We start from the raw sequence: 15,480 nt of genomic DNA on the forward strand, positions 1-15,480 counted from the left end.
CTTGTAAAGATTCAAACTGATTTTTTCTCCCCACTTTACAAGTTAATCATTTTGTCTTTTGAGATAGCTTTTATAAAGTAGTACTCAGTAAAAAAAACACAAACAAAAAAATCCAAACCATGTCTGAGCTGCAGTATAGCAATTTCTTCTTTCTAAAAATTTATTTCTAAGTGTTGCAATTAAGTCACTTCTTAAAAGCAAAAAAAAGCAAATTGAATCGTGAAAATAATAATGCACAGAAAATATCAAATCTGTCAAATACATTATTGTATCCTTCTGAAAAATTTTTTGGAGAGGTCAAATTTTCATGATTTGTAATGAACATAGTTTACTAACTAAATAACTTAAAAAGCACAGGCCAAATTTAAGAAAGGCATTCGTTCTCCATGTGAGCAAGGAATTCATTCATAACATCTCATTCTGTCACTGGCTGTCAAAGTAGCGGTGCTTGTTGGAGTCTAGGTGTTACGTCATAGCTCTTCAGACCATCTGGTGGCCGAAACAGAAAATCTACTGGTGCGAAGGATGGCCTCCCTTTCACTTCTGCAGGATTTGTCTCAGGTAACTTTTCCACTTTGGATAAGACTCCATCTGGATCCCTTCCGTTTGTCACACTGGTTTGTGATTCCAAAGTATTTACTTCGCTATCAACTTTAAAAGACATGACCTGGATGTGAATAAACAGAATAGAGTGAGAGTCTCTCTTCTTGGGATATATTCCACCAATTTTTTAGGCCCGAAAATGTGAAAGTTAAGAGATATGTCCCACGTACATAATTTAAGAAACAAAAACAAATACAATTAAATGTTTACATGGAGTCAGAAGACCAGCTACATAAACCATTGCTATGGTCCAGAAAGAGGGAGAACCAATCCATATTAAAAAAACTATATAATAGGTTTTAGGTATTACCAAAAATTAAAATATATGAAAACTAAGGTGGAAAAATTCACTCACCTAACAAATACGTATCTTTTTACTTAAATTATGTTGATAATTACAAAGGTTTGAGAATCAGAAATCCAATGTTTATTGGATTACCAGTATTGTCAAGGACAAAATCTTTTTTAATAACTTTGGATTATTATAAATAAGTTTATCATATGAGCAAAACTATTTTTCAATGTGGCACAGTAAGATTAACCATATAAAATGTGAAGCGTATTTTCTTTTTCAAGTCAATTTGTTATTTGGTAGTTTTTTTTTACTGTAATATAATTGGCATACAACATTACATTAGTTTCAGGTATACAACATGATTCAATATTTGTATATTGTGCAATGATCACCCCAGTTAGTCTAGTTAACATCCATCGCCATGCACAGTTACAAATTTTGTTTTCTTGTGATGAGAACTTTTAAGATCTACTCTTAGCAACTTTCAAATATACAATATTATTAACTGTAGTCACCATGCAGTACATTACATTCTCTACTTACCTATTTTATAACTGGAAGTTTGTACCTTTCAACCACCTTTGCCAATTTAATCCACTCATTTCAACATAATTTTTAGAGGTTTCTACGTTTCTGAGTTTTAATGAGATACGTATTTCTACCCGGACTAGAGTTTAAGGGTAACACTGTGCTTGAGGCCTGTGTGGCTGCAAAGGTAGACACTAGCGATAATCCTTAAGGAGAAAACCAACCTTGAGGGAGGAGCTGTGAGGTCCAGCTGCTCGCCTGTGAAGATCACCCTGTACTGCCTTCCTTGGAGGATCTATGTCTGATTTTTGGTAAGAACCTAGCCAGGTTTCTTACACTTTGGCATAACTTTGTTTTTTTTTTTTTAAGGCTAAGGAATTATAGCATGGATTATAAATTAAGGGATTGGGTCCTCGAAATGGTGGCTCTTTTTGAAGACTCTACCAGGCACTATGCTAGATGCTGTCAGAAACGTCAGGTGATTTCATTCTTGAAACTACTCTGTGTAGATATTACATGTTACAGCTGGGAGAACAAACTCATAGCTTCCCCAAGATTATATAGCCAATTGGAAGCGAGACAATAGGCAAACTCAGGCCTAGCTGAATCCAGAGTCAACGCATTTCACCCACTGCACCCATCTCCTAGCCGATGCTCACATGAAGGTTTCCGTCAGCTGTGTTTTTATTTTCTCTCTTCTGTTAACCAAACTACACATTCTCTACCTATAAGGTTTTAAAGATGAGACACCTCACAAACCATAACAGTAAACCCTCTTGACGCTTCCTTGTGCTTCAAGAGGTTTTCACACACGTGGAGGTTAACCTCTTGAAGCAGTTTTGTAAGCTTAATTTCAGCTTCATGAAAATAAAAATGAGATTTTCCAAATGTCTAGAAATAAACAGATACTTATACTCTACCTTGCCTGGTTCTTCTTCGATCTTTTTGGCAGGCCTTCCTTGATCTGGTACTTTTCTTTCTGTTATATTATCTAAAATAAAAATGACATAACAGATCCATTTTGACTAGATAGAAAATTCTGCATTAAAAATGCTAGGTAAGGAGCCGGTCCAGTGGCATAGCAGCTGAGTTCATACACTCCACTTTGGTGGCCCGGGGTTTGCTGGTTCAGACCCTGGGCATGGACCTATGCACTGCTTATCAAGCCATGCTGTGGCAGCTGTCCCACATATAAACTAGAGGAAGATGGGCACAGATGTTAGCTCAAGGCCAATCTTCCTCGAAAAAAATTAAAAAGTACTAGGTAATTTGGGAAAGAAAAAAAGGCAACAATATGAATCTATGCCTTAATGGATTTTATGATTAAAAGTCATTTTAAAATATCCTATTTAAAATACCCTATTTAAATACGATAAATACAGATAAAACTTCCTGCCAAGTATAGGATATCTGTTTACAAAACCAAAGGTGCTAAAGTATTTTACCTTTTGCCTCTGACTATCAAATGCATATTTATTATAGAAAATCAGGAAAAGCAAAGCGCAAAAAACATCACCCCAGAGGGGCTGGCCCCGCTGCGCAGCAGGTAAGTTCACGCTTCTGCTTTGGCAGCCCAGGTGCTCAGATCCCGGGTGCGGACCCACCCACTGCCTGTCGAAAACATGCTGTGGTGGGTGTCCCACATATAAAGCAGAGGAAGATGGGCACGGATGTTAGCTCCGAGCCACTCTTCCTCAGCAAGAAAGAGGAGGATTAGCGGCAGATGTTAGCTCAGGGCTAATCTTCCTCAAAAAATAAATAAATAAAAATCACTCAAGATGACCTTATTCAGAAATCATCACTGCTGACAATTCAGGGTATGCTTTTCCAGTTTTTTTCCTATGTTCACATATTCACATACATATTTTAGAATTGTGATCACACTGTTCAGAATTGGACCTGTTTTCTTTGCCCACTTAATACATCCTGGACCATGTCATGAAGTGTCTTTCACAGGATCGTTCTTAAACGCTACACTGTATTCCACCAAACAAATGGGCTGTAATTTACTGGGGCCATTAATCTTCACTTTGTGGCGCTGCCCACCGGTGCACATGCTTCACCGCTTGAGCGCCCACTGTGTGCTAACTGGATGGTGGGGCACTGAACCTGTCTTCGGGACCTGGAATCTCCCGTTTCCTCCTCGCCTACTCAAAGAAGTACACGATGACTTTAAAAACTGAACACGAAAAACCTCAGGGACCAGAGCATTCTACTTCAGCCACTGATGAAGGAACAGTTCTCACCACGTGCCGCTCGCGTGGCCGGCACAGCCAAGGCTGCTCCCGCAGAGGCTGCACTGGCGGTGCCTGCCCCCGAGGTCTGCTTCGCTCTTTGAGTCATCGACCGAGTGGTTCTCACGCACGTGGGCATTGCAGGCTGCCCTGCTGCGGGAACCATGAAATTAAATGCTTTCGGTAATTACTAAAGCATTGTTGCGGCAACGTCAGAGCTTATAATAATAAGCTACCTTTTTCTCGTTGGACACTTTCTTTTCAGAGGTTTGTCTTTGACCAGATCGTGTTGCTCGAACATCACTCCTATTAATGATCTATTGAAAAGATTAGGTGGTATGTGATTTAATTGCTTGATGAATCAAATTACCACATTTTCAATCGGTATTTTGACCCCTCATCTGAAATCTATTGTAAATGACCCAGCAAAAAATCCACCACCCCAAATAAGATGAGATGAAAAAAGTTTTCCATTATATAGATTTCCTTACAAACTTTTTGTAGAATCCTAGAATTTTGAAAATGCCAATAGCCTAAGCTATTCTAAATAGCTGACTATAATCTTCTGAGAGTCCTTAAACATACCAGCATGTTTTCGCTTCAAAACTTTTGAATTTTGTCTGGAAAAATCTTCTCCTGGATAGAAAACTCTTCCCACAGTGCACTCTGCAACTTCCTTGGAGACTGCATTCAAAGCGCCACCGTCTCAGTGAGGCCCCATCGGAAGCTCACCCTGTACCAGCTTCAATACTCCCCATCTGCCTTTTTTTTTTTTTATTTCCCGCATAATACTTAGGACCATCACATACTATATATTTTTCTTTTCATTGCCTATCTCACATGTAAGCTCCATGAAAACAGGGAATGTTGCTTTATTCATTACTATATCCTAGAGCCTAGAGGAACATGGCAGTGACTCAATTTATTGAATACGTGAAACGGAGCCTTCTCACCTGATAAAGAGACATGCTATTTACCTCCTTGCCCACTTCACTTTATTTTAGTAATCGTCCTATTAACTTTGTCCATAATGGTGTTCTGAAGACCCGTAAGTTTATCCCCCACCCTACGTGCTTTATATCCCTATCTGCATTTTATAGTGACATGGATGCATAATAGAGCCCAGTAAACAAACAGAGTGACACACAGAGTTGGTATAGATCTCATAAGGGATGTTTGGCAATGAATATTTCAAGTGAGTACTTCCTTAGCATCTAGCCAAAACTGCTCTATGTCACCATGCCAATAACAGGGAGTTTGGTACTGTTAACTCTAGTAAAATAATCACTCTGATTGAAGCTGATAATAGATTTAAAATGAATTTACTTACTCTGAGAAAAGGAGCACGATTCATCATTTTAGTAACAATTATCTACTATCAACTTCACCCTAGTCAGCTCCATTTGGGCTTTGGCCTTTGACCTGGCAATCCATACAAGATGGAACAGCATTAAAACAATCAAAAGCAGACAAAGTTAAAAAAAATGAACTGCCATAATTTACTTCCATGTCTCATTACAAAATAAAGTCTCCATTTTAAAGTTAAATTTTACCCTTAGTCATCCAACCCTTAATCATTTATGGCAAAAAGATACTTGCTAACTTAAATTACTCTCTTTTCTGGTTCTGGTTTGATTTAAATTATGCTTAAAAGCCTCAAAACTTACTCATATTTCTCAGTGAGCACAAAGGAGAAATTTCATACTATATTTTCCAGGTATTAGAATCCTTGTTAATATGATGAACTGGAAATATTTGGAAGGGGTCAATGAAGAAACTAGAGTATTAAGATCTCTTCTCTCCTGTTTATGAAAAGATACTGCACAGCTTACTTTCTTAGCTTTGACAGTTTGCCTTCAAATCCAATGATTGTGCACTTGTCCTCTGTCCATAAGAAAATGGAGACCTGATCACAAAGCAAGGAAGAAATCCAGCAAGAGAAGGATTGATTAAAAGTGATAAGTTATTTATCAACTCTAAAATTCCTGAAGAAGCACAATCAGACTTCTTCTGTAGATTAGAAGCCACTTGCTTCTCCAAATCTCAGGGAAGATCTAGTGCTGAAGAAACGAGGCACAAAGTAAACAATATTCAGCGATGGCTATTGTCTAAGTAGAATAAAAAACTACTGGTGAATCGTAGTATTTAACACAACAATGTGTGTCTTTTTCCCCCTACATATAACACTTTGTAAATAGCTGTTTACAGTTTAGACCAATGACTGGTGCCTTACATACTCTTGAGAAGCCAGATTAAATTCAGCCCCTTCCAAGAGGTCTTCTCTGATGTTCCTCCAAACAGAAACAATCTCGCCCTCCTCGAACACATACACACCATATTTTTCTGTATCTTTCCACCTTGAGCTACATTCTACTAATTTTGGTCACTTCCACCTTATCCTAAGGTCACATGCAGAGTAATCAAAGGTCTCTCAAATCAATGACATTCCTGAAGCAAACAAAAACAGGCGATATCTTGAGCTTTTATATTATTCAATTCTTATTTAAATCAGGAATGAATACACAGCCAACAAGAGACTACCTTGAAAAGAGCAAATCACCAGTGACTACCTAATTTACAAATCCAGCTGCCTGTGTTCAAACTTCATCCCCCTTAACTCATGGATCATTCTCTTCTTTAGATCACCCCTCCTCCAGCTTCTGTCCTGTTTTAGCTCTCCTGCCAATCTGACCTATCACTGGTACCTGACTTCTGCCCACTTGAAGGTGCTCTCTAGACCTCACTCTTTCACAATGTGTATATCTTTACTGGAGTGGTCTCATTTAGCCCTACAGCTTAAACCCCCATCCATACTCCCAATATCATATCCTAAATCCACCACTCAGCATGGATCTCCGTCCTGATTTTCAAATTTTTATTCCCAACTGCCTGTTATCCAGATGGCCCAAATGAGCTGCAGAAAAAGCAGGAAAAGCATTATCAATATGCACCCACTTAGGCATGTTCCTTTTCCTGGCTTCCACCCCTCTTTTAGCTGCAGCACAATTTATATGGTTGCTCAAACTAATTTATCTTCAGAATCATCTTATCTCCGACTCTTCAATTTCCTTCACCCCTCACCATCTGCTTGGTCCCCGTCAAATTTATCTCCTGAGATGTCTCACACCTGTTTCTTCCTTTAAGCCCACTGCCCCAGTCCCCTTATCCTGTCTCATCTATTCCATCACGACAGTCTCACTACAGTCTTCCTACCTATAAGTTCTTCCCCTTCCAGACTACGATCTTCCAGCCTAGGGTAATCTTCCTGAATTATTAATCTGATCATGGTACAAGCTCATGTATAAGCCTCTCTTGACTCTCCGCATCCGACAGGGTGGACGCCAGATCCTTCGCCCGGCCTTGCCCGTCCAGCCTGGCTCTGACTGCTTTGCTAGTTTTATCCCGTGTCAACCTACCTATGGCTGCACCGAGAGACCTCATCTCCATCTTCTGAACTATTAGGATGTCACTCCCAGCTCCTGCCAACTAGCTAAGTGAATAAAGGGACTACAGGGAAAGGGTTGTTTTAGTCATTTAAACTCTCAAATAATCGCTTCTTGGCCTCTTGGCTAAGATCAAGTATAATCTCTTAAAGAAAAGTCTGGTTAAGAACTATTCCTGAATATCAAGTTATGATACTAAATTTACCTTTTTTGGTTGGTGTGCTGGTATTCATGAAAGAAAAATAGTCTTATCATGTCTATAAACACCCACTATAAATGGTCATCGCTGAAGGTTTCTCAATTTTTTCAGTCGCTTTTCCTCTAGGTATTTCTGGAACATTTGTCTTCGTTGATCACTTAGAAGAGACTTTGCTGATCCTAAGCAGGGGGGAAAATAGCATATAAAACATTCAAATAAAAAGTTATCCAAATGTCTAAAATACCATTATCTAACTTCAACAGCTGCTAAGCAATACTTTCAGTAACTTCGTATTGATTCCTTAGCACGCTAACCACACAAGTCATTTCAACCCCTGTTCTTTCAAAATTTCTCTCCCTTTTGCCTTCTCTTGTTCACAAATTAACTGCTTGCCATCCCCTAGGCATCCATTACTTCACTTTTAAATTAATTAACTTCTATGATCACCCACCTCCAAGCTGACCTCCAACAATTCTCACCTCCTGGTAGTCATGCCCTTGTGTTGTCCCCTCCACACAGAATAGGGCTGAGCTGTGTCACCAAGAAAAGTGTGGGAATGATGGAGTGTGGCTTCCAAGACTGTATCATTAAAGACAGTGCAGCTTGGCCCTGCTCTCTCTCAGATCACTTGCGCTGGGGAAGTCAGTGGCCATGTGGAGCCTTAAGGAGATTCAGGCAGCCCTGATGGGGATTTTTAGGCTGCTTAATTTTAAAACAGTTTATGATGAGGATTTTTAGGCTGGTTACTTTTAAAACTACAGATAAGAAGCAGGCTCCAAGGAGTGGAATTTGTTTGCCCTTTGATCAGAGGCAATTGCATTTGTAAAGGAAATCTTCATGCCTCCCTCTCTGGAATTTGTTTGCCCCTTGTTGGGAAAACATTTACATTTCTAAGGGAAACCTCTATCTGTGAAGATGCCTCCCTCTCTGAGCCAGGAGGAAGGGGGGATGGCCTTATCTTTGGAAACTGTCTGGCAACCTCATGTAACTGACCCCCCACCCCAAAATCCTCCTTTGTCTTTAGCCGAGGATAATATTTGAGCGGTGACTTCTGCCATTTACTCAATCCGGTTTGATTCTTATCTAAAAGTTGTGGGACCGCCAAATGGCCAGACCAAACGGGCACTAATAAAGAGATAACTCACACACCTATGCCTTAAATATTGGCCCCAACCCTCAGTTCGGGGCAGCAGCAGAAGCTCCGACTGCCCATGGGTCCTGTCCCCATGCTATTCCACACTATTCTCTAAATAAAAGAGCACTACTGCCAGATCTTGAGAGTCTAAGAAATCTTTCTTTCGACTCCTCGGCTCACCGACCCCGCGTCAGCCCTATGGAGACACCACATGACGAAGAACTAAGGCCTCCTGCCAAAAGCCAGCATCGACTTGCCAGTCATGTGAGTGAGTCATCTTGGAAACAGCTCCTCCAGCCTCAGTCAAGCTTCAGAGGCATCCCTGGATGACACCTTGACCTGTCAGATTCCTTATCTCCCACCTGTGATTCTCAACTCAGGTTTCTACTATGTATTCTCATGTTTATTTAAACTTGTTTGAAAAATGTGAGTGGCTACTATGTACCAGACATTTTTAGGAAGTAAGAATAAGAGAATTTCTGCCCCTGAAGGGCTCACAGTATCGTGGGGGAGATGAGCACAGTTTCAATTTGGTTTAGCATGGAATGAAGACTACGAGAATGCACAATCGAGAATCAGTATAAACCTGTCTGGGGAGGTCAGGAAAGGCTTGTCAGAAGAGAGAATACCCGAGAAGGTTTCTGAAGAATGAGAGTGCGTTTGCCCACTGGGTGAGGGTTTAAAATAATCCAGGGAGATGACTGCACAACTCAGTAAATTTACTAAACAAAAGGCATTTACTTAAATGGGTGAATTTTATGGTATGCAAATTCTACCTCAATAAAGTTGTTTAAAAGAAATAATCCAGGCAGAGAACAGAAGATGCGAAAGCTCAGATGATGAAGTGGTTAATCATCGATGAAACCCCTATATCCTCAACTTCCCTGAAGTTCCTCTTCCCTTCATCTCTTGATCTAACCGTAACCTGGCTCTCCCCTGAAGACAACGCTCCCCTAGTTGTCCTCTCAAGTGGTTGACTGTTTTCTTCTCCCACAAAGGTCATATCACTGGGCCTGAAGCGGGCCGGGGTGGGGGGTGGTCCCTCATTGCTGTTTCTCAATTATTTCTTCCTCTTCACTAAAACAGCCCAGCTTTATATTTCACATCATCAGACCATACTAGACAGCACCCTGACTTGCCATCTATAGATGGCAAGTTCTTCTCTCAGTATTTTACAACTTAGTAAATGGCCACTCCATTTTTTTAGTTGCTCAGGCCAAAACCCTTAGAACCATCCTGACTTTTCTTTATCAACCTACATCCACTCTATTAGGAAATCCTATTGGTTCAAACTTCAAAATGTAACCAGAATGAAACCACCCAGGGTTGCCGTTCCCACTGTGGTCAACCATGAGCTAAATTATTGCAGTTATCTCCCAGCTGGTCTTCTGGAGGCCATGCTGGTCACCCTACCATCCGTAAGTGATGCTTTAAAACATAAAGCAGATTATAAACACACTAATCCAATAATGGCTTCTCATGTCACTCAGAGTAAAGCTGGTCTCCCTGTAAAGAAGGCCCTTGGGCTGCATATTTCACTGGTCCTGGAAAATGACAAAATTGAAGCAGTGAACATTTAAACAACTTGAGACCTGATTTAGCTACAAAACTTCTATTTTAATGTCCCTTATCAATTAATCTTGTCAACACTTATCTTATTCAAACTCCAGAAGTCAGAACTTACAACACTCCACAAGCGAATGGAACTTTCACAGCCTTTACCTTAAATAGGAAGTATTTAGTCATAGAAAATATCAAGTTATTTAGAATGGTATTTCAAAACTCCATTCTTCTGGTAAGTTTTTTTTTTTTTTTTTGATGTGGAAGATTGTCCCTGAGGTAACATCTGTTGCCAAAGCTTCCTCTATTTTGTTTGCTGGATGCTGCCACAGGCTTGAGGAGCAGTATGTAGGTCCACGCCCAGGATCCGAACCCACAAACCTCGGGCCGCAGAAGCAGAGTATGTGAACCTAACCACCACACCACCCAGCTGGCCCCTGGTCAAGGATTTTTTAACCTCAGGTATTAAACCAACTTTTTTCCCCTCTTCAAAGCAGTTAAAATTACAATAGCTCTTTACTTACTTTGCCTCACACTCATCTCTTCTGGAATAGGCTCTTGAGATGTCTCCTCTAATTCAAGATTTCTACCTTCCAAGGTTGGAAGGTTGACATCCGTCAAACCAGAGTGTCTTTTTCGTTCATATTTATCATATCTGTCTGCTTTCTGAGAGAGAAAACTCTCCTCAGCAATTTTAGTTCTAATCATCTCAATACTTAAATCCTTTCTCAGTTGACTGGCAAAATGTGATGCAGCCATCCTGCCAGGGAAAAGAAAGGTAGACAACTTATATAGATTTTCATATTATTTAAAAAATTAAGATTCCAGTTCACCTCCTGCCCCACCTCAGAGCATTCTGAAATAAAAAATTTTCAGTACAAAATGGAATAAATATACGACACTGCAGAGTGGGAAGAAAGTTATCAAAAGATAGTACGATCTATTTTGGGCTTCTACATAGGGCCTTGCTTGACAGATGAAGTGAAGCCCAGGAAGCTGTGGGCCATAACACAAACAAGAGGCTCTAGGCTCACCGCACAGCATTACAAAGTGACAAGAGTGAAGGAAAGGAGAGAATAGGGAAAGTAAGTGAAGGACAGTATACAGAATCGTTTCCTAACCTTTCCCTGTGATGAAGGCAGGCAGCCTGGCATTTTTTCTCAAGCCAAAAAACAAAACAAACCAAACACACGAGATGCCTATTAGACAGACAGGGATGATAAGCAGGCAGTTGGATATACAAGATTGAGCAAAAGATGGGATTTTAGAAGAACTACCATGGTGATACAGAAGGATAACCATAGTTTGCCATTTGAGGGCATAATGAAATTATTTTCGGCCATGTGAAAAATCATATTGTTTACCTGGCCCATACTCTTTTCTTAGAAAGATTCTTGAGAACGTGTTCAAGCAAAACAAGGGAGAAGGACAAGAAACAGGATGCCATGTGTTCCAGGAAATCCTTCATTCAAATGAGGAAAAGAATAAAGGAAAGTGGAAAGTCTAAGGGAGTCACCTATGCAGCTGGTATAGAAAAGAACCAAGCCCAATGGGAGAAAGATGACTGATTCTCCACAAGTGTTGCTGGCTCAAAAGAAAAAAAAAAGAAAGAAAAAGGGGAAGGTCTGCAATAGGAAGATAGAAAAGTTCTAAGCACACTATACTCTTCAACAACAAGAATAACTGAGACAGTCCACTAGAAAACTCCAGATAAAAGAAAAATCTGCACAAGAAATGCAACCCATTAAAATGTTACATGATTTTAAGCAATCAACAGAGTATATAAAAAATGAGAATTCTTCTGACCTGGATGCTAATAACATTCTCCTGTAAGAGCCCAGGGGAAGTGACAAAGGACTCTACTTTTCAGTAAGCATGCTCCTCTACTATTTGACTTGCCACCTCCTGCAAGTATTAATGTGCTAAATGTTAAACAATAAACCATTAGTTATTTTAAAATACTGCATAGGACTATGCTCCACAAAGAGAGACAGGGTGTGTGCAAAAGCTCGAGTTAATAGTAAAGGCGTGTTTAATTGTCACCTAAACCAGCACAGGTGGTTAGTGTCATCGCTGTTACACAGGTGAGGGAGAGAACTGCCAACAGGCGCTGGAGCTGGGATCTCAAGCCCCGCAGCCTGGCTCTTCACATACAGGACATCTAAGTTCCCCTCTTGGCTGAGTGGAGTTTCTTCCAGCTTGAAAGTCTAGAATGCCTTCGTCTTGCTTGCCTAGAGGTTCCCAACCAGGGCGGGTTTAGTTGTCGCTGGCTCTGGGAGCAGCTACTGGAATTGAAGGTCGGGGCCAAGGATGCTAAGCATCGTCCCGCCCCAGAGGCCAATCACGGCCCAGTGGTGAAACGCTGACTGCTGCATAGATTATGGCAACAAATACTTACTCTTCTGGAGGACGGAGCCATCGGCTGCGGGAAGGACAGGTAAGTGGTCCTAGAGGAGCCTCCCCCAAGCGGCGTCCAGCTCGCCACTGCCCACCTCAGACCCTTCCAGACCTTCTAGGAGGAGGCGAGCCAGCGCCCTTCCTCCAGCTCCCAGCACTCACCTTCCTCAGGCAGCCTGTCGCGTGAAACCTCAGTCAAACCAAAAGGAAAGGAACGCTCCCTGTCTGGAGAGCCGCCGCCGCCGCCTCGGAGCAGTGCCGCCTACACCTGAGCCGCCCAGAATCCGAACTTCCCACACCCAGCCTCTGATTGGAGGGCCTTTGAGCAACCCCTGCGGGAAAGGGGCCCGCCCCTTCTCTCCCACGAGGCTTGCGATTGGTTCTCTCCCTGTGCTATTCGAACTGATTGAAAGGGGAACGCACGGTTCAAAGGATGGGCGGGTACGACGGGATTATGCCTGAGGGGCGGGGCCGGGGCGCAGGTGAGGCGTTAGGGTCCCTAATCCGACCGGAGCTCCAGGGCCCCAGCATCCGAGGAAAAATGAAAGCGCTCCTCGGAGCAGAAGGGATTCACTGTTTGCAGGGCTTTTTAACGTCCTTATTTAGTCACACAAATACAGCTCAGCTTATTGGAACGTTTTCTTCACTTAATATTTTTTAAAAAGGGTTTACTACCGCAGATTTCTCCTTACATCGCTTAGCGTTACTTTCCAACATCGCCAGGCTTTTTTTTTCCCATCCGCTTTTTATTGAGGTAAAATTTAAATACCGTGGAAAGGATTGATCTTTTAGTGTGTGATTTGATGAGTTTTGCTAAACGTAAACAGCTGTGTAAGCACCACCCAATCGGGATACAGAGTATTTCCATCACTGAGAGTTCCCTCATCCCCTTTCCAGGCGCCCACTGTTAGGCAGCCAACCTCTGCTCTGATTTCCATCACCACACACATAAAGGGGGTAGGTCCTCTCCCAGGTGGGCCTTCTTTCTCTAACCATGCTTTCCAGATCCATCCCTACTGTTGCGTGATCAGGAGTTGGATTTTATTGCTGAAAAGTATTCCATCGAATACTTTGTCTACCCATTCACCCATTGCTGGACATCTGGATTGTTTCCGTTTTTAGCGATTATGAATAAAGTTGTGTGGAAATTAATAAATAGAAACTTCATTAAATTGGAGTCTTGGGGCCCAAAGGCGGAGCTCTCACACCCTACCTTCTAGCAGAGCCCAACAGGAAGAAGACAGACTTCTTCTTGACCAAGAAGCTCAGCCAATGAGAGACTATCACAACTCAGCTAGTGAAACGCTGCTATACCTCTGGACTCCATGTTTACAATGGCCGTCCCAACTTGCTCTTCCTCCCAGAATAGAGTTTCTCCTCCATGCTGCTAGCGACTTGCACCTGGCTCGAGATGGTTTCAGACTTTGAACTGCAATTCTTTCCTGGTCCCCCATAAACCCATTTTTGCTGGAGAAATAACTGACTGTCTGTTTAAGGTCAACAGTTGCTATAAACATTCTTGTACAAGTCTTTTTTGTGGGCATGTTTTATTTCTCTTGGGGAAATATAGATGTGGTATTTCTGGGTCATTCTGGGTATGCTTAACTTTATAAGAAATTGCCAAGCAGTTTTCCAAAAGAAAGCTGGCACATTGTTAGGAACAGAGAGGGTCATGGTGCAATGATAAAACATTCTATTCGCCAAGCTAGAGCAATTTTAAACATGTATGGAGCTAATAAAATAGGCTCACTATTGATGAAGCAAAAATCTACAGAACTACAGAGAAAAAATGATGAATCCGCCGTTATCGTGAGTGATTCAACACACCTCTCTCAGCACTGATTGACCAAACAGACACAATTCAGCAACGATATAAAGAAGATCTCAACAAAAGCATTAACCAACTTGACCGAATGGACATTCAATAATCAGAGAACACATATTTTCCTTGAGCACGTATGGAGGAGTTACAAATGATCACACACTAGGCCATGAAGAAAACTTCAACAAACTGCATAGACTCAAGAAAGTTAGAAATTAAAAGCGAAAAATAAATTTAAAATCCCTGTGTAGTAACTTCTGGGTTTAAGATGAAACTTATGATGGAAAATGTAAATGTCTAAAACCAAAAGATAATGAAGAAGCAAATCAAGACTAGTGGGATTAGGTGCTTTGAAAGGAATTTTGAAAGAAATTTTAAATGCTTATATTAGAAAAGAAGAAAATCTTAAAATTAATATGTGTCCCTCTTAAGAAATTAGAAAAATAATAACTGAGTAAAGTCAAAGAAAATAGAAAGATAGTAAAAGAAAGTACACAAACCAGTGAAATAGAAAGTAAAGATACAATAAGAAAATCGACAAAGTTAAAACTTCATTCTTTGAAAAAATTAAAATAGATAAAACTCTAGCAAGATTGATCAAAAAAAGAAGACACAAACAGTATCATGAATGAGAATACACAAAGGGGACTATATGCGTTACTTATTCCTTTGTAGCAGATTACCCCAAAATGTGCAGCATAAAACAACCACCATTTTATTTGCTCTTGATTCAGTGGGTCAGGAATTTGGGCAGACCTCAGTGGAACAAGTCATCTGTGTTTCATGTCTGTGTTCTCAGCTGGGTTGGCTCAAAGGGCCAGGCACTGGCTGGGATGGGTATTGATCCCCTTTCTAATTCTCTCTTCTCATTCTCCCACTAGAGTGAGAGAATCCACGGCCGTCTCGCTCATCTTTGTGGACCCAGTTGCTGACTATCAAGTGGGGCCATTCTCTCCCTTTGGTTAGGCTTTCCTTCCCCAGCAGATTCTCCATTTGGTCTCTCTTGGACTTCTTTGCCTGGTAGCTGGGTTCCTTCTTGGCATATGTGGAAAGCCTCATAAGACCTCGATTTGGAAGTTCCATATTGGCAGAGGAGAAAAACAAGAGCTGGAGGTAAAGGAACTTGCCCACCTTCTGAAGGAAAGTAGACTGTGAAGAGGGCACTGAGTCTGTGTGCTTGCCTGTGCCATCTTGCACTCTCTCTTATTCAGGATGATGTGTAGTTTTACATGAAGTTTAGATCTCAGGAGTAAATATATAGTGT

The 15,480-nt window shown here is 41.1% G+C and overlaps 1 protein-coding gene and 1 long non-coding RNA gene across 2 annotated transcripts in view; one reads left to right on the plus strand and one right to left on the minus strand.

The window, feature by feature from the left end:
• Positions 1–15,480, plus strand: part of LOC123284123 (serine/threonine-protein phosphatase 2A regulatory subunit B'' subunit beta-like) — a 55,521-nt gene that overhangs the window by 30,109 nt on the left and 9,932 nt on the right. The window lies entirely within an intron of this gene.
• On the minus strand, positions 7,309–12,695 carry LOC123284049 (uncharacterized). Its single transcript, XR_011500419.1, has 3 exons — positions 12,557–12,695; positions 10,522–10,757; positions 7,309–7,481 (listed from the first exon to the last, which is right to left on the minus strand). It is a non-coding gene; the product is annotated as an uncharacterized lncRNA (long non-coding RNA).

Source organism: Equus asinus, unplaced genomic scaffold (assembly GCF_041296235.1).
Source record: "Equus asinus isolate D_3611 breed Donkey unplaced genomic scaffold, EquAss-T2T_v2 contig_2, whole genome shotgun sequence".
Taxonomy (NCBI): Eukaryota; Metazoa; Chordata; class Mammalia; order Perissodactyla; family Equidae; genus Equus; species Equus asinus.